Below are 21,859 nucleotides of genomic sequence, written 5' to 3'. Positions count from 1 at the left end.
GTATTTTTCCCAGAATATCAATTCTCCATGGACTTACATACTTGTAAGCACAAGGACTTATGGTCATGAATTTTCCTTCCTAAGCTAAAAATAAAACACACAAACAAAAACCCCAGTTAATGCACAAATCAGACTTGAGATTCTGTATCTGAGAGTGCTTCTTGGAAAGTATTATGTAATCACACCAGGGGAAAAAAATAGAAACAATATAAATCAAGTGATACATGTCACTCACTGTTCCAGCAAAAAGCTGACTCCAGAAATTTACAGGACCACAAATCGCAAAGGAGGAAAGAGCAACATGACAGAAAGTAAAAAAGGATGGAAAAGTAATACCTAAATAGCTTTAGAGATGCAGAGGAAGTGGGTAAATGATCCAAACGACATCTGAAGGATGACCCAGTTTCCTAAGAGGCAAAAAAAAGTTCTACCTCTTCAGCAAATCTTATCACCCTGAAAGAAGAGGGAGCATGGGCTTGTATTGGTGAAGAAAGTGATTTATTAAAGTGTGTATAAGAGCTTCTGCCATAAAGAATGCTCTTGATAGTGTCACTAGGATAGCAAGCTTTACATATTGTCTTGCTAGCAAAAGAAACAGGATGTATTTGGAGATAGTTGACCAATGGATTTGTGGCAAAAGAAACAAAGCAAGCAGCTTAAGTGGCAATGTTGAGGTCATCATTTGAGGACGTACCTGCTGTGTATTTAATTGAGCACTGTGCTTTCCAGAAAAAAATCAGATACTTCTATGTCAGAAGATGAATATGGTCCTTCAACCAAAACTCACTGAATTCTCCAGGTGCACAGCTCTGGGCTACACTTGGAGGATACAAAAAGGAATCCTATACCTGTTCTCCCTCTGGAAGGCCTACAGAACACGATCCCTGTCATGGAAACTCTGACACTTTCCTTTAAGATATTCGTTTCATTTTGATATTGCACATTTTATTTATTATCATTGTGATATCCAGGTTAATGTCTGTTGTTGCACTAGATTATAAATGCCACAGAAGTGAGTATTTTATCTGTTTTACTCACCCTCCTTTTCCTAGCACAGTGCCTGACACATAAATTGCCATTGAATATTTGTTGAAAAAGTGAATGAATGAATAAATATTTTTATGAGGATTGTGATAAGTGTGATAAGAGGGACAAAGACAAGAACTACTAATTTCTCAGGACAGAGTGGTAAGTTCCAGAAAAAAAGCTAAAAGGTTTCATGGAAGAGATGGATTTGACAGTTAGGAAACCAGGTTAGGCAATTATTACAATCAGCTAGGAAATAATGGAACACATAAAACTAGAGTAGAAACAATTAGAAGAGAGAGAAATAGATGGATAAATATACTGCAAAGATAAAATGGGCAGATGGTGTGGCTGCCAGTGGTATATAGAAGGCAAGGAGAAGCAAGAGTCTAGGAATGTGCCAGGTGACTGGGAGGACAAGATTTGTAGAAGAAAGCAAAGAGTAGCTGGATTAGGTCCATGCAGGGCACAGGACCTTGTTTTCAAATAGATTGAGTCACCCTGATGGAGATGTCAAGCGAGACACCAGCAATGTGGATCTGGAGGTTTATGAGAAGACTAGTCCAGAGGTACAGATTTTTGAGCCATCTCCATAGAGTTTCTCCTTGCAGTGAGAAAAGTGGGTGAGGTTGTCTAGAAAAAGATCATAGCAAGAGAAAGACAGGGGATGGAGATCAGGGGCTTGAAAAATAAGGAGATCTGGCAGGTCTGCTTTCACATAATTCAGGATAACAGAGAGGAAACAGATTGTTTCTCTTCTGGACAAAAAAAAAAAAAAAAGAAAGAAAAAGAGAAGTCTGCCAAATAAGAAGATCTGATCCACCATGCTGGGAAATTCACTGTTGACCTGAGGTTACACAGCATTCGCAGGTATGCAGGATCCCAGTTCCTTAGACAAAGGCAGCAGCTCTAGACTCTAAGGACTGAAGAAGTAAAGGGCTTAGGACTTAGGCAGACAGCACACTGGGGTGCAGCCCTTGCACATCCCAGGATGCCAAAGACAACTCTGGTTAGCACTCCCATTTCTAGATCGTGCTGATTTGTATTGTAAGCAGCTGTGAGCTCTTTGATCCTCAGACCAGTCTGACAGCTTTGTTGTAAAAAAAAAAAAAAATCCTTCAAAACTAATGAGGCCTTAAAGCTTGATCTTTGTCTGTCCCTATTTGGGACTACTTTGTCTCCAGTCTCCTGAAGGGATTGTTCTGGGGAGACTGGAGCATCTCACAGTTTCTTCCTGTAAGCCAAAGCTGGTCTCACCCCTTTCTACCGTGCAGCAAGATAATGTTATGAGGCACTAGTTAAAAGCACTCAAGAAAGTGAGATGACTTTGAAACGAGGACATTGGTTAAAACACAGCAGTTTTAAAAATTCTTCATTATATCAATGATAGATAAAGCATACAAAGTGGCTAACAGCCAGGACTTAGGCCAGGGCCTTGAATGTAGTAGGTGATCAGAGTTTAAATGAATGAAATTGTGACACAAACATCATGTAGCACATTTTGAGACTTATGGCAATATATACAAACTCAATTCAAATACATGCATTAAGTTATCACTAAGTACTGGGACTGTGATAAGCAATGAGGATAAAATGGGTAAGATAATGGTCAATAGGCTAGAAAAGAACTTACATGAATTATTTACCTAAATCCCACACTTCAAGATACTAGAGGCTAAAACTTAGGGCTACATGAACTAGAAAAATCTCATGATTTCCCTTGGACCCTGAGAGCTAGTTTGGGCCTAGGTTGTGAGCAGTGCTGCACCCCCCTATATGTGTTTGTGTTATCTAATGAGAACATGGAGAGGTGATAAAGGACCTCAAGCAGTAGGGTCATGAAATAATTTGGTTTTAGTATTTATTGATTTTATTTTTATTCTATATTTCCTTCAAGAAATGGTTAAAATAATAGCTGCTAAATTCTAAATATATTTTCCATAAGGTTCAGAAATTTTTTTCTGAAAAAATATTTATTTTACTAAAAAAGTCAGTTGGAAAATGTGGCTTGATTTGCAGAAATTTATTTTAAGATAACCTCTCTAAGAAGGTACATCTTCTGTTTGCATTAGAGACTGCTGCACAGAATAAAGCCATGGAAGGAAGACTCATAGTTCTATTTCCTGTCATGAAGGTATTACAGGCAACAGTAGGTTATATGGTTCTATTGGCCCAGGTCATAAAGAAGAGAAACGTGATCTGCATTGATATTACTTTATCATGGAGCTTCATGAGGAAGGAAGAAAGAACATATTAGTCTTCACAACTATGAGCAACTCAGAATGTTCTGGACCATCCATGAGGAAACACAGTAGTGCCAGGAAGTACAGAAGAGTGAGCTCCTTAGTCACCAAGGCACCGGTTGCTCCCAATAATGTGACTTGGTCATGCATGTGATTCAGTTTAACTATCTGTGCTTCTCCTGAGGCAGTGAACAGAGTGGTGAAGAGTGTGTGGAGCACTCACTGCCTGAGTTCAAATCCCAGCCCTGCCTCTTAAGACACCTAGGAGTAAGGAAAAACCTGATCTGCTCAGGTCATCAATATCCAACACAGTTTGTACCTAATTGGCAGTGTTCTCCAGAGTCTGCTTCATAAGCCACAGGATAAGTTATGTAATTCCTTTGGGTAAGCAGCAATCCTTGACTGAATTAGTCACATGATAAACAATGCTAACCTGTGTGTAAGTTACCACTGTGGCTGCTTTTCTCAGAAGAAGGCAGCAAGCAAGGCAGGTACTCAGCGGATCATAGCCTGCCCTTGCTACTTCAGGAGGTGTGGGCCAGAACTAAAGAGTTAACAAAGGAACTACATTATCCAAGCAATATAATAATGATTATATAATATGTTAATAATATAGGGCAAAAATGAGTAATATTAATGTATGGTATAATAGATACATAAATATGCACTATACAATTATATACTGTAATTAAAAGAAGCTTAGTTAACTAAGCAGTACAAACTGAGGTGTAAGATTATAAAGAAATATGGAATGCTGTTCAGTGTTCACAGTGGTCTGTCTAGCTTCTGTCAAGACTATGAAGAACACAAGTCATAATTCATTCTAAGAGAAATCTATTATTTCAATAAAGACTCCACTTGTTATGCTAAGTGAAATAAGCCAATCCCCAAAAGCCAAAGGCCGAATGTTCTGTCTAATATGTGGATGCTGCCACACAATAAGGGGGGCAGGGAGAGTAGAAGTTCATTGGATTAGACAAAGGGGAATGAAGGGAAGGGAAGGAGGATGGGAATAGAAAGACAGTAGAATGAATCAGATATAACTTTCCTATGTTCATATATGAATACACAACCAGTGAGACTCCACATCATTTATAAACACAAGAATGGGATTTTAATCAGAATGAATTATACTCCATGTATGTATATTATGTCAAAATATACTCTACTGTCAGGTATATCTAAAAAGAACAACAACAACAAAAGGCTTGTTAATAATGATCTTATGTGTAACATCACTGACATCTTTATATTGAATCCTTTTTCATTTCTTTTCTTCATAATATACAAATTCTCCATTCTAGGAAATGCCATGAATTGGTTATGACTAACCAAAGGTAAAAGTTCATCAAATTTTTTTCTTTTTTTTTTTTTTTTAATTTTTTTTATTGGTTGTTCAAAACATTATAAAGCTCTTGACATATCATATTTCATACATTAGATTCCAGTTGGTTATGAACTCCCAATTTTACCCCAAATACAGATTGCAGAATCACATCAGTTACACATCCACATTTTTACATAATGCCCTATTAGTAACTGTTGTATTCTGCTACCTTTCCTATCCTCTACCATCCCCCCTCCCTCCCCTCCCATCTTCTCTCTCTACCCCAACCACTGTAATTCATATCTCTCCTTGTTTATTTTCCCATTCCCCTCACAACCTCTTCATCAAATTTTTTTTCCCTGAAAAATGTCAAGCATCCCAATGAGACAAGAATACAATAACCCCATGTACCCACCCAGCATCAGCAGCTCTCAATATTTAGACAACCCTATTTTATCTATCCCATTTCCCTTTCTCCTGAGATCTCAAATTCTCATATATAAAAAGAATATAATACTGTTTAAAAATTCTGCTATTTTTTCTAGTGTACAAATTTTCTTTATATCACACTTTCATTCTATTCCCATAGCCATTAACCAAATACTCCTGGTGGCCATGGAAGAAGTGCCTTCTCTCATGGCCTCAACTAGAATAATCTCTGTTAATGGTTTGGATCTTAAATGTCCCACAAAGGCCAACAAGCTAAAGACTTGGACTCCAGCTTGTGGTGCTATTGGGAGGGGGTGGAACATTTAGGAGGTGGGGCTTAGTGGAAGGAAGTTAGATCATTGGGGGGTGTGTCCTTGAGGAAGATATTTAGATTCTAGCTCCTCTTTTTCCTCTCTTTGCTTCTGAGCCATCATATATGAGCAGCTTTGCTCTATCATACACTCCCCACCATGATGTGCTTGCTATCTTGCCACAGGCCCCAAAACAACAGAGCCAACCTATCATAGACTGAAAGCTCTGAAATTGTGAGCCAAAATAAACTTTTCTTCCTCTTAAGTAACTTATCTCAGGTATTTTGTCACAGGAGCAAACAGCTAACACAATGTCTTTATTTTTCTCCCTGCTTCCAAACAAAGAATTAGAAATTCAAATCTGCAGACTTTGGAGATTCTACAGATCTGCTTCAGCAGTCCATGAACTCCCAGAAAACATATGTAAATATCTTTATCATTTGTTTATTTGGTAGGGTGCTCTAGAACTTCTGTCACATTCTTATAAGGATCTATTTGTACAAAAAGTTAAGAACCTCTACCATGACCATATCTTGAAATCACATCAAACATACTTTTATTCTCCCTTCTCCTAAGCCAGTTCCTTGTTTCAAAATTCCTCACCTGTCACTTCCTCTAGGATTATTTCCCTGACCACCTCATCTGATTGTGAATGTTTTCCTGAAACATTTAAAACAGGCCACTTTCCTGTTCATCACACTCTGTTTAGATAATATTCACTCCATAAGTATTGATTAGGTCTCTACAATATGTCAGGCACTATACTATTTAGATGTGCTTTGTCTTGCTCTGTTGGAAGAGGCAGGGAACATTTCAGTATCTAATACACGTCCTCTGTACTGAAGTTGCAGCTTCACTGAATGGAAACGAAAATGAAGTGACATTTCTATGGGCTGGCATTCAGCTGAAGAAGAATACATAAAACCAGGCTCATGACCTGCCCTGCACCTCACCAGTAAACCGGGGTGGGGGAGTGAGGGTACTTACAGAAAAAGGCAATGCCTATTTGGTTACCCTTGTCATGACAATAAAGAGGCGGGAGCAGATGTTCTCTCTACCCCACCTCAATATACTGTGGCACTAGGGAACTATTCCAGAATCAGAAACTGTCTGCTGATCTCCAACAGGCCCTCTTAGTACCACCCTGAATATACCACAATAGCCATATAGCTGGGTCCACACAAATGTGACTGGAAAAACAACTCAAGGTGAAGAGGTCCCCCCCACCCCATGGGAACAGGAGTCCCAACCTTGTACATAAAGGTCAACAGAACAGTTAAAGTACTAATCATTTGACTTGGAAAACAAGGGTTTTTTAAAAAAATACATAGACCGCTGATGACAACTGAGTAGTTTACTGATAGAGGTTGAATGTGATTACGCTAAAGACGTGGCAGAGATATTCTTACAGAAATAAGGGGGTGTGTGTCTGTCCCCTTTTGGGGAAAAGCTTCTAGGTTCCACCCTTTCCTCTGATAGAAGCCACTTGATGGGGCTCCTTTGGCAAACACTCTTTAACAGATGGAGCATACTGTTTCAGTAAAACGATTCGGAGCGTCCATGCAGTAGCACTCTGGACTATGCAAAAATCCTCTGATCTAGTTATCTATCCCATGTACACAGGTACCCAATGGGGGGTATTTCCGTTGAAGTAGGTGGCTGCCAGGACCAAATGAGAAAAGACGCGCTGAAGCGTCACGGTGTTGTCACCCCAGGTACTGCGTTGCAGCGCTTTGGGCCGACCAGGTGTACCCGCCTCGGTGTCCTCGCCCACTGAGGACCGGCCACGCCAGAGACCGACCAGAAGAGCGAGGGGGAGGAGGCAGGAAGGTCACCCCCGGCCTCAGGCAGGGAGAGAGCGATCGCTCCTCACTTCCCGGCACGTTCGGAGGGGACGGGGTGGGGAGGAGACACTCCCCCGGCTCATCAGGCGCCCGCCGTCCCTCGGAGCCTGCTCGTCCTCCCGACCCGGAGAGGCCGCCGGCCTGAGTTCCCGGACAGCCGGAGCCGGAGCGCCGCCTCCTGAGAGGTGAGGGCGGGTCTGGGAGGCGGGGTGGTGACTGGGCGGGAGCCCGCGCTCCCAGGGCCGCGGGCGGTCGTCCAGGTACCGTTGCCGGGTCTGCCCGAAGCACCCCGAGCTCCGGAAGCTCTTTTCCGAGCCGGGAAGGGTCTGGCGAGGGTGCTACTCCGGCCGCGGCTGGAGGAGACGGGCAGCGAGCCTCAGAGCGGGAGGCCTCCGGGGCCTCGCTCCAACTTCTCTTCCAGAACCCCACACGAGCCCGGGCGCGCGCGCGCGCGCGCGCGCGTTCCCCGCGGCCTCGCGCGCAGCAGCACCCCGCGCGCGCCCTCCGTCTATTTTTTTCCCTCTTCCTTTCATTCTCACGCTCCAAAATAGGTCAAGAGGTGGAAGTTACACCTAGAACCGCCCCGACCTGGATGCAAAAGAGCTTTTCTTCGGCAGCTCCCCGGAGAGCATTGTAACTATTTGGTTCGGAGAGCTTCCCGCCCCGATACCGTGCAGAGAGCGCCCGCGACCCGGGCGCTGACAATGGTCTGCAGAGGGGAGCCGCGAGAAGCCTCTTTTCCGCCCTAGTTCTGCTGGCTCTGCGCCCTTTGGGAGGAGAGGGTGCGACAGGTCGCCTTGCACGCCCGGGGTCTGACCGCCTGGGTGAGTTCCTGCTCTTCCTAGGCCATTCCTGTCACCGTGGGTGACCTGTTTACCTTGCAAACTTAGACACGACCCAAACCGGCGAGCCTGCGGAGCAGTAAGGGATTGCGGGATGTGCTTCAGATGGGAGAACCGATCCATCAGAGCTCAGAGCTGAAGGGGACACGGTTAGTGGCTTAGAGGCGAAAATGAGTTTGTATTTTCGTGGAGTGCACGTGTATCTTTCCCTTCAGAAGCTATCACTTGGGAATTGATTTTTAACTAGCAGGAGGCGGAGAACTAAGATAACTTGAAGGCAGAAAGTTTTCAAAGCTGAAGATGAAAATACGGTTTTTAGAAAGGAATGCCAAAATAGGATGGTAGGATTTATATAATATTACTTGTGTTCTTAACCTCTCTCTCTCTCTCTCTCTCTCTCTCTCTCTCTCTCTCTCTCTCTCTCTCTTTATATTGCTTTGGTTCTTTGTAATACATGATATAAGCAAACCATACTTTATGTAGAAAGAGGGGGAAGATTACAAAAATATACGGGCAAAGCTTTATATAAGTGGGTATGCATGAATTTGAATGTACATAGGAAATTTCACATGGGGAAAAGAGCTAGAATGAATCTATATAGCTTTGTATTAAGGTCATTGCGATATTTCAGGTAACGATTGGTGTTGTTTCAGCAGAGGAAAACATTATTCGTGTGACTAATTAGCAAGTCAAATCCTTTGCCTTCCTGGCTAATGAATGGTTAATTTGTTTTGGAGACTGTAGGTTTTTATGCCCTTGATTCCTGGCTGAAAATGCAGTGTAAACAACTCTAATATTGTGAGTGGTGCCTTAGAGATGCTCAGAAGAGAGGATCACTGGAGAAGGATGCTAGTGGCTCTGATGCCGTTGATTGCATGTAACTTATTTAAAGGAGACCTTGACAAGTTGGAAAGTATCTCGTCACTAAGGAAACTGCTTCAGAAAACTGCCGCTTTATTAATGTGCTTGGTCAGATTTGAAAAGAGAACTCTTACAGACTCTTCCTAATTCAAAAGAAATCATATTTCTAGAAAGATTCAATTACTGTAATGATGTTCTTTGGAAATAATTTGCCCCCCCCCCCCATTTGGGGCATATATCTTAATATAGTTAAAGTATCAAGGTACTTTGGAGGTTTTAATAAAATTTTACTTACCAGAGGGATGATGACATTGAAAATACTTAGTCTGCATAGTTAACTAATTCTTCCTTAAAATGGAGGGTCAGGGTAGCAGGAGGAAGTCCCAGAACATCTTAAATCTCTGTTTATGTGTATTTTCCAAAGCCAGATCTTACTTATGATTAAAAGGGCTGTGTAGAAAAGGTATTAGTCAGACACCACATATAGTATTTCTGAGAGATGGGTAGGTGAGTACTTCAATGCATTTCACTTGAAAGTATGGAGAACTAGGCTCCAAAATTTGAGACACATGGTGAAGGCTTTATCATTGCTTTGAAGAAGGCACAAGCTAGGGATGCTTAGCAATACTCGGAATCTAAATTTTGAGAGAAAAATGCAATGAAATTCTTGTGTTTACTGCATGTGGACGTTTGGTTTATATTTTTAAGAAGGAATTGAGTGAAAACTCTCATTGCAGTTAGCCCATGGTGTAATGAATGTTAAAATTAGGCTGTCAGCACTTGTCTGTGCAATTTTATGTTTTTACTCTTAGACAAATTAGGAAGTGTTCTGAAGAGTGGCATGCAAGTATTAAGATAATTAAAGAATTATGTAAGGACAAACTTACGGATCTAAATATTGAGCTGGATCTGGCATAGTTTGGTCCCTGGGAAGGCTGAAAGAATAGTGATCTTACATGGCCATAGCTTTTGTGATTCTCTTCTCTTGATGGCATAGGAGAGGATAAAAGCCCTAGATAAGAGCTGTTCAAAGAGGGGATAATGCCATTTATTTTGGGTACTTACATCTCATGCAGAGACCCTTCCAACTACTCCAGGGAGGCTTTTTAAGTTTGAACTAGATTGCCTGGAATGAAATTTAGCTTAGTGCCATTTCCCCATCAGTGAAATGGGCATAATGATCCTTCTAAGGTGGTTATGAGAAGCAGATGGAATAATGAATGTGAAATGCTGAGTATACTGTTGGCACATTGGGAACAGTCGTGAAGAGTGGTTATAGAAAGAAGTAGCAGTGTTGATTTAGTATCATTTCCCGGGGCTGCAGAGGGGTTGCTGCATAATTGACTCTAGAATTTAATATTTGAGTCAATGGGTCATTCCCCCTTCCTCTCCTAGTTAGTGTTGCCTAGGAGCTTGAGGCTAACACTGTCACACTTGCTTCTCCTCTACCCTAGACAGACCTTTGAGTTACCAACGTTAAAGAGGTCACTTGCAATTATTTTTGGAGATAATGATGAGATAGATAATAGGGCGAGGGAGGAGCTTTCCAAGTGAACTTGTAAAATAAATTTATGCATTTGCTTAACTAGTTTCTGTTAATGTCTTTAGAAGTATAGTCTTGATAACAGGATGTTAATTTTTGGTTTTCACAAAATTTACATCCTTTAGGATTTAGAAATAGGGTCTAGTATTTAGACTGTGGAAAGGAAGCAGTAATACTATTTATTCAGCTTTTCAGGCATTCAGCATTCCCAAGGCACCCAAGGCACCAAGAGCAAGAAAAACAGATTTGAACCTTTTGCTTGCAGAATGCATGTTTGCTGGTAAGAGGTAAACCTATCATTTAAATCTTTACTAAGTGCTCTGCGGGAAAAATGTCAAGGGCAGTGCTATAGTCTAGGTGTGTGTCCCTCCGAAACTCCTGTTGAAACTTAATCCTTGGAGTTGTATGTTAATGGTATTTGGAAATGGGGCTTTTGGAAGTCAGAATAATGAGGTCATAAGGCTGGGGTCCTAGGATTGTATTAGTGGCTTATTAGGAAAAGACCCAAGTCACTAGGCTTGCTCTCTTGCCATGTGATACCTCTTTGGGACTTTCCAGAGATTCACCACCAGCAAGAAGTCACCACCAGATGCTGAGTAGAGCAATATTCTTAGATTGCTTAGCCTCCAGAACCATGAGATAAATAAGACTCAATTCTTTATGAATTATCCAGTCTTTGCTACTCAGTTATAGCAACTAGAAATGCATGAAGGTAGAAATAAGGAATTAGAATCTATGGGATAGGAGGTGAGGAATGCTTACATAAGGAAGTGATATGAGGGAAGAATGTTTAATGCAGAATAAACAGCACCTGCAGGGACCCTGAATGTGACTGTGTGTGTGTGTGTGTGTGTGTGTTTTTCAGGGAGAACAAAGAAGAGAGCAGGTACTTTTGAAGAAGGGGGCAAGACAGTATGAATGAGGCCGAAGCAGTAGGTCTGTTATGAGAAACATTTTTTTTCTATGTAAGGCTATGGTTTCAGTAGAACTCTTAATTATTTTTGAAACATATTACCTTAGAGTTTTTCAGACTACTCTATTGAATTATAAAAATGATATTTGTAATCTTTTATTAACTGATCAAAAATGAAAACAGTTTTACCATGATAGATTAATTTGCCAGCTCTTTGTATTATAGTCTGAATTTAAAATACTTTGGATTAATTTCTTTTTCAAATTGAACAGATTTCTGTTTAAAATACATGTCACGGATACTTCTAGCTATCATAATATCACACCCACACACCCACACACAGTCACCCCTTCAGTTTTAATCCATATCTATAGAAGAGCTGCGGGGACCGATTGCTTCATATTTCTCACATGGAAAGGTCACCAAAGTATCTGAGAGTCCCTGAGCCCAGCTCTGTGAGGTTGTGATATACACTCTGCAGAGCAGTGGCAGGAAGCAGCCTCTCCCTTGGATTGCTCTCTCAAGGTCATTTCAAGGACTTGGTGGGCAGTCCTCTTCCCCAAGTACATAGTATTATTCTCTGTTTTTCCTTGTCTCCTTCTCTCTCCAGTGTTCCCCATGGTTATTTCGCAGATTTCATAAGTTTTTTCTTTTTATTTCTCAAGTCCAGACCCTAAAGTGCCATCAACCCTGACTTAGGTACACCTGGCTGGTTTTGTATTGCATAACTGTGTTTGCCAGATGGGCACAACCTTTCCCCCTTCATGGTTCTCCCAAGGTATTTCCTCCATCTTGGTATACAGAATGCTCTCATCTCTGCCTTCACTTTCTCTTATCAGTAAGGTTGCAGATAAGGGAAACAGCCCTAGCTACTATAAGCAGAAAGAGCTTTAATAAGGGAATTAGTTGCTCAGGAGAAGGTTGGAAGGGAAAGTTGCTACTTATAAGAGATGAGAGGATCTTGGCTAAGCCTCATGAGGTGATTCTCAGGCAGCTTGCCTGAACCTGCCCAGGTTTGCTCCCATTACTGCCACAGGCTAGAGGCTGGGAATGAGAGCCACTGGAACTGCTGACATCAAAAGCACACTGTTTGGCTGTATTCCATTGATCAGAGAAGCTGCTGCAAAGTGCCAGGAAGCTAGTGACTGACCATTGCTACCAACAACAAAAACCAGCTAGCAAACATCATCCTTAGAAACCCTCCACCTCCCTTCTTCTCCATCTCATCTTATTGGCAGAACCTATTCCATGCCCAGAGTCCTGGGGGCAAGGGACTCTGGGAAATGTAATTTTTAGGCCTCTAGCCAGAGTTGTGAAATAATGTACAGTTGAAGGAGGTAGAAACAAATGTTAAGTTACAAACCATCATATCCAACACATCTAAAATACAGTTTATTGGAGATTTAGAATACTTAATTTGAAGCAGGTTGAGATTGATTTTGGAAGATGTGTTATAAAAATCAAAACCAACCTAGCAGCTAGTATGGTAGCACGCACCTGTAATCCCAGTAGCTCAGGAGGCTGAGGCAGGAGGATCCTGAGTTCAAAGCCAGCCTCAGCAATTTAGCAGGGCACTAAACAACTCAGTGAGACCCTGTCTCTAATAAAATGCAAAATAGGGCTAGGGATGTGGCTCAGTGGTTAAGGGCCCCTGAGTTCAATCCCTGGTACCCCCCCAAAAAAAAACCTAGTTACTAACCAGTTACTCTTTCAAACAGATGGATATTATAGATTACAATTACTAGAATAAGCATTAAGTAAATAAACAAAAAAATCATTTTAAGTAAAAATAAATTTTTAAGTAAAAAATATTCCTTTGATTTGGATTAGTAATCAAAGTAAAATATTTTAAAAAATGATTTTTAAAATGGTTCCCCCCACCAACGCTCCAGATAGCCTACCCATTTCATGAATCATAATGCAAAGAAAGAATATAGTACTATTATAAATAATAGTCCTGACTGGCTAGTTTATTTATTAGATGTATTAACTGTGTACTTGTGTTTTTGCTGAATCTGTCTTTTCTCTAACTTTCATAGTGTTCTTTTTAAGGATTACAAAGATAGACCTGATCTATTTATTATAGATTAAAATAAGAGTATGCTTGAATTTACTCCAATCACTTATTTTATACCCTCACACCTGTTCAATTCCCTTTTTTTACAAACCACTAATGTGAATATGATTGGATCTCTTCTATTCCTGGGTAATAAATTATCAGTTTATTTGCACTCAGAAAGTACATGAGTATATCTAAGAATAGTCTTGATTGTTGGATAAAAATCATCTTGAATTTGCCTCTGATGCTTGGAGTTAGAAAAGGACAGAAGGATATCTTAAGGAAATGGACTAACTTAGTGAATTTGTCACTGTTTGCATGCATTTTCTTAGATTGAGTTTTAGATCTCAGAAGGTAAGATTATTCATCTCTTGTTAGGTGATGAAAGCATTTTAGTGCAGAATTACAAATGCTGCTGGGAGCAAATTATACTATAATATGACTGCATTTTGGGGTTCAGTAGTGATAATTTTGGCTCACCCCAAGCCACCCCAGATTAACACATGAAGATAAAACAATGCTCGTACTCTGTAAATGCAGCTTTAAGTCTTCTATCCAGGGAGTAACTGAACCGAATATTATTCGATCAAATAAAGGAGAGTAGGAGTATTCATCTTTGTGTTATAGTAATGCATGAATGCTCTCTCCCTTCAGGCACTTTTTCCCTTTGATTCCAATTTGTACAAACATTGGAGGCAAGACCCTGGGTTTCCCTTACTCCAGGTTATAAGAATGATAAATTCTTGTTTTCTCCTGCTGCATGGAGCTTGGTTAAAAATGAAGTTCTAGTACAAAATTTCCTTCTGTGGATTGAAAATCAAAATTATCTTTTAATTTGCTAAGTAGTCTATAAAAATTTTTTAGAACATCCCAATCTGAAATATCTCTCAGGTTAGATCATTGATGAGCCATATGGAAGGGGGGGAGCTAGATAAAGGGAACATGCATATTTTTTAAGACAAAATTTGAGGAGAATTAAGCAAAACTAGTATTTGAACATCACTGAATGATTTGTTTACTTGGCAATTCAAGAAGTGGATATTAAGAGCATATTGTGTATGGTCTATGGGGTAGATAACAAAGGGTTGTGATAGTGGGCTCTCTTGTAATAATAAGCACGAAGAACATGGCTTCGTCAAATAGAAAGTGGCATATTCTGTCATTGCAAGGTGAAAGATGGAATTATTTCAAACAAATATAGTTTTGACCTCAAAGAATAGTTGCTCATATTCTTAACAAAAATTAAAAGGTAGCTAAGAGGCAAAAAGTAACTGCAGTTCTTATGTTTGTTTCTTCGACCCACAGAAATTGAAATAGGTGAGCTTGTTGAAAATCAAAGGGCTTTAGTATTTAAAGAGGTAATGTGTTTGTAAGAGATGAGGACTGCTTTTGGTACTCTAATCAATGTTCAAAAAGTAATCAGATATCCTTAAAAAATTCTCAGACTCTGTAACCACTCACTGGACATCAAATTTAGAATTAGAGTAATTCAAGAAAATACAGAGACAGTCAGAATAAGTCATTCGTAAACAAAGATGGCAATGAAATGATTTATGCAGTTATGAACTAGATCTAAGGTGAACATGTCTACAGTGACCAACTTGTTGTCTAAACCAGGACACACTGAGAATAAAGAGGATAGTACTAAAATTTGCCCTGGGAAAAGAAGTATAAGTGAAGACTACTCAGAAAACTTTTGAGTGATCAAGACTTATGGATGTCCAATATTGAGGTGCTAGTTATCTCACAGGATTGCATTAATTTTAATATTGACTTTTAAAAAAAAGGCCATTGTGGTGAGATATGCATAACTTAAAATATATTATTTTAACCACTTTTAAAGTACACTTCAACAAACAGCATGAAGTACATTCCCATTGAATAACCATCACTACCATCCATCTCCGGAACTTTTTCATCTTCTCAAAGTTGAATTCCAGACCCACTTAACAATAACTCCCACTCCCCCTCCCCCTCCCCAAGGTCCCTAGCAACACCATTCTACCTTCTGTCTGTGTGGCTTTGACTATTCTAGGAATCTTACATAAGTGGAATCATACGGTATTGGTTGTGTTGTGACTGGCACATTTCGCTTGGCATAATGTCTTTAAGATTCATCTGTATTGTAGCATGTATTAGAATTCCATTCCTTTTTAAGGTTGAATAATATTCTATAATATGTACCTACCATACTTTGTTTACCCATTCATCTGTAGTTGAACATTTCGGTTGCTTCCACCTTTTGGCTACTGTACATAATGCTGCCCTGAACTTGGGTATATAAATATCTCTTTCAGTTATTGCTTTCAGTTCTTTTTGGTATATTCTCACAATATTGATTTTATTTTTTAATATTTATTTTTTTGGTTTTCGGTGGACACAACATCTTTATTTTATTTTTATGTGGTGCTGAGGATCAAACCCAGCACCCCACGCATGCCAGGCAAGCGTGCTACCGCTTGAGCCACATCCCCAGCCCACAATATTGATTTTAAATAAAGAAGTTCAAAATGGAAGAAAAAGAAAAAAAAATTCTTTTCCTCTATAGGATCTTTCTGATCATGTTTCTCCAGCACAGTATTGCTTCAGATTGGAGCCCAGCTCAGCCTTTGCAGAATTCATCAGAAACAGCAGATGTTGCAGATAACCTCAAGAAACTTCCTGCTGCAAAAAGCATCCAAGGTCTCAAATTTCATCCCAACACAGAAAGGAAGCTCTTTTTTCTGTCATAACTACCAGTCATACACAGACTACAGATGTTGCTGGGGGAAAGGGCAGGCATCTTAAATATCTGATTCTAGGTCAGGCAAGTGGCCTTCAAGAGCACCAAAAACTAGAACAGCATGAGGTGGAATCCAGAATATTCCACGTGACCAAGAACATTTCTGAAACACAGGGGATCATGTACTTCTTGGGGAAAAGGGAATGGAACCAACTACTATTGAGTTGGGAACTGAAACAGATTCTACTTGAATATGGACCTTCCAGTTACAGAAAAAAGTAATCTACCTTTGACTGTGGATATTGATATCAGAACGCCAATGTCAAGAATATTGGTGCCTGTGATCTAAATTTAGCTAATCCCCTTATAGAAGCAGAGGCATCGAAATGTGATTATTCTTTGAAATTTTAAGTAGCTCTATTTCCACTGGGTAGGTATAGTCCTGGAGAATAATGTTGACACGTGGAATTGCTACATTCATTGGATGTAATTGTTCCTCCTCTCTTTAGGCAGTATCAGTACTCTGTAGTCAACAGAGGACACCTGTTCATTAATAACAGGATCCTTGGAAAAAATTGATAAACTTTTGTATATAGGTAGTAACTGAACTGCAGAAAATACATTTGCAGAAGTTATCTGATAATCAGAAATGGTAGCCAAAAGCCAAAGAATTATTAAGGTGCTTTCAGAAAAAATGGACCCCAAATTAGTGTCTTTCAGCTTCCTAGAATGAACAGTGTCTTCAGGTCTACTCTCATTGTATTGTTCCTATATCAATGAAGATTGGAAAATTAATAGGGAAGTCAACACAAAAACCAGCATATGAATATTTGTAGCAGCTTTATTCATAATTGTCAAAACTGGATGCAATCAAGGTGTCCTTCCATAGGTGAATGAATAAATAGATTGTAGCATATCTATACAATAGAATATCATTTAGTGATTAAAAAAAAAATGATCAAGCTACAAAAAGACATGGAGGAACTTTAAATGCATATTGCTAGGTGAAAGGAACCAGTCTGAAAAGGGTACATACTGTATGAATCTAACCATATGACATGCTGGAAAGGCAAAATTATAGAGATATTAAAAAGATCATTGGTTGCCAGAGGGCTGGATTCAGAGGGAGAGATGAATAAGTGGAGCCCAGGGAAGTTTTAGGGCCATAAAACTGTTCTGTGTGAGGCTGTAATTGTGGATACACAACATTATGCATTTTTCAAAATTCAGAACTGTGCAATATAAAGAGTAGATCCTAGAATAGACTATGGGTGTTTATTAATATTCACGAATCAATATTGGTTTATTAGTGGTAACTAAAGTACCACACGGATGCAAGGTTTTAATTTAAACATTTCATGAAATATTTTTTTAAATGAACAAGAAATTCTATTTGGTGCTAGAATAGAAGATGTGGAAAGTGTTAACTCCAGGGGTCTGAGTGACAGCAGGTCCAGTAGTAAGGAGCAGAGCTCCAGGTCAAGGACATTAATATTTCTGTTGTTCCTTTCCCAGCAGAAACATCTTATCAGCTTCAGTGCACCATAAGTGCAGAAATTTCTCCCAAGCTTTTAGCAGGAGAAAAGGATGCACTCAGCCAGATTTCTGAGCAGAGTTGCCATCCAGTTTCATATTGGTTAAAGGTTTGAGTTAGAGCCCACGGAATGCATTGACAGGCCAAAAACAGAGAAATCTACAGCCCCAAAGTGGCAATGACATCCATCTTCATGGCCCTCCAACCTTCTACTGTTGATTTTTCCTACTGCAGACCTGGACTGATTCTCCACCCGGCTTTCCTCTGCAGGAAGCTCTTGAGGCTTTGCATCAAGTTGGCCGAAAAGCCAATCTAACTTCTCTTGTTTTGCTAGGAAGGAATATTGTGGTTGCTACATAATTGTAGGAAAGGAAGGAGATCATACACCATTTCCTTAAAAAGGCTAGATAGCCACTCCTGTAAGGAGGCAGTATATAGAGAAACCTGTGAGCAGAACTTTGAGCTAGATATTTTTAAAGAATCTTTTTTTAGCCAAAGTAATTTATGATATCTTGTTTGATAGTGTGTCTATTCTACTTGTTAAAATGTGGGTCTTTTGAAATGTAGTGGCAGGGTGTGTGAACAGAAAATTTTATTCTCATTAAGATGATGAATTTGGACATAAAATGAATGGCTTTATGGGTGGTATACCATGTGAACCTCTGAAATGCAGAAGATCCTAGAAATCCTACTCCCAGTGCAACTAAAAGCTGATCAACTTCATACTAAGGCTCTGTATTTTGCTATTGGCCATGTTTACCTTGCCAGCTTACTCTTTTTAAGAGTACCAACTCTTAACCACATTATTTTGAAGTTTGAATTATTCCCACTGCTCTGTGTATTATGACTGATTCATTAAAGTGAGAAATCAAAGACTAACTGAATAATTTAAAAATGGAGGAAATACTGTTGTATTTGGACATGTTAAATTTTATTGCAGGTTAATAATAATCACTGAAACATTCACAGAGGTTATTGACTGTTTTGTGTAACATGAACTTTGGTTAAGGCTGTGTATGAGTAACATCAGTTTTGTTTATTTGAACTAAACTGCAGGATGACATGATGGATCTATGGACTTGTAGAATCAACACCCATGGATTCCAGTCCTTGGTCCTCAAGAAACTAATTAGATAGCTTTTGTACTGGTTGAGTCTCAAGTATTTACAAAATGACAGCTTTGGTTTTACACCCATTTGTTGAATTTTGCATCTTGTTTTTTTTTATGTATAAACTCTGGAACTTCTCATTTTCCAAAAACTTGGGACACCATAAAACAAAGAAATTTGTTGACCAAAATAGAATGTTGGTCTTCCTAAGAAAATTTAAAAGACTCAAGTCATTTGTTGTCATGTTATTTCTGTGATTTTAAAACTAAGTTCCGAAAATATTGTATTTCATTATTTTAAAAACATTATTTCACATTTCAACATCACTGGCATGAGTGTGCATCTTCAGTGGATGGCATATCCTCATCTTTCTTGGCAATAAGTAAAATAATTATACATATGAGAAAACAGATGGCATCCTAGCTTCCATGAAATGTTGTGTATCCATTTACAAGAAATATTTCCATCCTGCCTCAGGAACTTCAGGTTGAATGTTTCATCTTTACTTATTTTTTTTTAATTTTTAGCTTAAGACCTGAATACTGTTTTCCTGTTTGTGTACTTATTTTTTAATTTTTTAAAAGTAGATTATGATGGAACCCCTTGAGGGTTAAAGAAATGATATCTGTCATTTTAAATGGAAAATAATAGACGATATGCTTTTACACAGTCTTACCTCTGAAGAAACAAACACAGTCATAAAATGGAGTATGGAAACTGAAAAAAATTAAACTTTCCAAAACAGTCTGGTTTATTCTGGGCACAGACTTAATAACTCCGGCTGCTAGGAGAAGTATAATTTGCTGCCACGGGAAAGCTTAAAATGTCAAACACATTCTTATAAAATACAATGTGAGCTGCCTGCAAATGAGACCGTTCTTTCAACTGGTCTATTTCCTATTTCAGTGCAGCTTTCCTAATTGTGGCACTTACTCAGAATTGAAAGCCTCTCAGTTTGATGTAAACATGCAAATCATACTCCCTGCATCAGTTTTCACAGGTATTAAGCAGGTGTGGGGTGCTACAGACAATGGGGGAGCTACCGGTTACTAAGGGGCTCAGAATATATAAAAGCAAACTAGCCCAGAAATGAACACAGAGCCCTGAAAAGGTGTCAGGGACTAAAATGCAGAAGGCTGGCTATCAGAGCACCGGTACCCAAGGACACAGCAGAGGTCACAGGTGCAGCCAGCCTTCCCCAGCATCCCACCCAGAGCAAAGAGCCTGTAAACTGATGTCACCAAACCCATTTGTCCAAAGCTGACCCCTCCTGACCCGAACCATATGACATGCTGGAAAGGCAAATGTTTTTCTTCATATTTTAGATAGGATTCCAACAGCATTGTCTGATTTAAGTCCAAAGCAGACTAAATGCAGCAAATTAGAAAGTGGAAGCACTTACTGGAGATGGGAACACTGAGAATGAGAAGTGACAGCCAGCAAAGTAGGGCGGAAGAAGGATTAAGAAGTACACTTTGGCCGGACATGGTGGCAAACGCCTGTAATCCCAGCAGCTGGGGAGGCTGAGGTGGGAGAATTGCCTGTTCAAAGTCAGCCTCAGCAACTTAGTGAGGCACTAAGCAACTCAGTGAGACTCTATCTCTAAATAAAATACAAAATAGGGCTGGGGAGTGTGACTCAGTGGATAAGTGCCCCTGGGTAGAATTCCAGGAAAAAAAAAGAAGTACACTTTGCCCTCAATATCTGTGGTTTCTCAGAGACTGAAAATATTTGGAAAAAAAACTGTGTACTGAACTTATACAGAATTTTTCTTGTCATTACTCCCTAAACAATACGCTATAACATGATTTCCATAGCATTTTCATCGTATTTGATAGTATAAATAATCTGGAGATAATTTTAAAAATATAAGAAGATGTGCATATATTTATATGCAAATATGTCATTTTAAATAAGGGTCATAAGCATCCTCATATTTTGGTATCCATGGGTGGAGTGGAGTTTCCAGAAATAAATCCCCTGGAACTTTATTAAGCCTGGGAGAACATCACTGCTATTATTGTGGCAAATAAAATATGTTATTTATAGGCTGCTTAGAATAAAAGTATGTAAAATATGTTCGAAAGGTTTCCATGAACGTTATTAAAATATCGAAAAGGATCAATCTCAGCTTTATCCATTGTTAAATATTGTGACTTAGTGTTTACTTAAATTGAGCTGGATTTCGACATCACTACCTATTTATTTAGCATTGGACTTTCAGGCTAATACAGATGGCACACACACCATTCATTACATATGATGGGAGCAGATCATGGTGCAGCTGGGACTTGTGGTCTTCAAAGTCCTTTTCTAACTCCTGCCCCACTAATGGGGTTACCAGCATGCCCACAGGGTAGATTCCTGCTCAGGAGGTGTGAGCCGCCTGGGAAATAAGAAGTCTGAAATAATCAGTAAGTAATAAAAACAGATCCAGAAACTAGATATGGAAAGGGGAGACCTGATGGGTCTTGCAGTCCTGATAGGAGCTGGAACTGAAAACTGGAAAGGGCTCCCATTCTTTATTTAAGGGGGAGTACATCAAAGGCAGAAATAAGGTTTTAATGGGAGGAGTCTTGGTTGGGTGCTTGCTTCTGGGTGTGGCAGGGTCTTACAGTAAACACCGTTGACTGGCATTTTGGCAAGCCACACCCATCTGGGAGAGGCTATGTGACTCCAAAGGGTCACCCCATCTCCCGGAACTATGCTAGAGCTTGAGTGGGAGGTAGGTAGGATGTCACATGATACCTGGCTTTCCTGCCTAGTGGCTTCAACAGGGCTCAGTTTACACATGGCTCAGTTCACATATGGGTCATGGATGGCTTCTGGCACTCCACTCTACAGCTTCCACACAAAGGCTGACCCTCATTAGATCTCAATGCAGTGGCAGGGATGATGACAATGGTGATTTCCCTGCCACACCAATTTTTCTTATATTAATATTGACATGGAAAGTGAACTTACTCTTGCTAGGCATTTGACCAACTCAGGCTTTCTCCATTTAGATTGTTAAATTCTCTCCACCAATGCACTATAACTAAATGGATCCTTTCAAATTAAAGTGACTCTTTAAAAAATGACAAAACCTGCTGGTTA

The 21,859-nt window shown here is 39.7% G+C and overlaps 1 protein-coding gene across 8 annotated transcripts in view; it reads left to right on the top strand.

The window, feature by feature from the left end:
• Nucleotides 1–7,044: 7,044 nt before the first annotated feature.
• Trmt9b (tRNA methyltransferase 9B (putative)) overlaps nt 7,045–21,859 on the top strand; it is a 60,054-nt gene continuing 45,239 nt past the window's right edge. For 2 of the 8 annotated variants that reach the window (XM_058583960.1, XM_058583959.1), the window contains exon 1: nt 7,390–8,171. The gene's annotated coding sequence lies outside the window, so the exon portion shown is untranslated. The other 6 variants (XM_046459262.2, XM_046459267.2, XM_046459260.2 and 3 more) reach the window with 6 other exon arrangements.

This window comes from Marmota monax, unplaced genomic scaffold (assembly GCF_021218885.2).
Source record: "Marmota monax isolate L192 unplaced genomic scaffold, Marmota_monax_Labrador192_F-V1.1 WCK01_AAM20220418_F8-fsc00332, whole genome shotgun sequence".
Classification (NCBI taxonomy): domain Eukaryota; kingdom Metazoa; phylum Chordata; class Mammalia; order Rodentia; family Sciuridae; genus Marmota; species Marmota monax.
The sequence above is the reverse complement of the archived record's forward strand: the minus strand, read 5'-3'. Positions and strand labels throughout refer to the sequence as shown.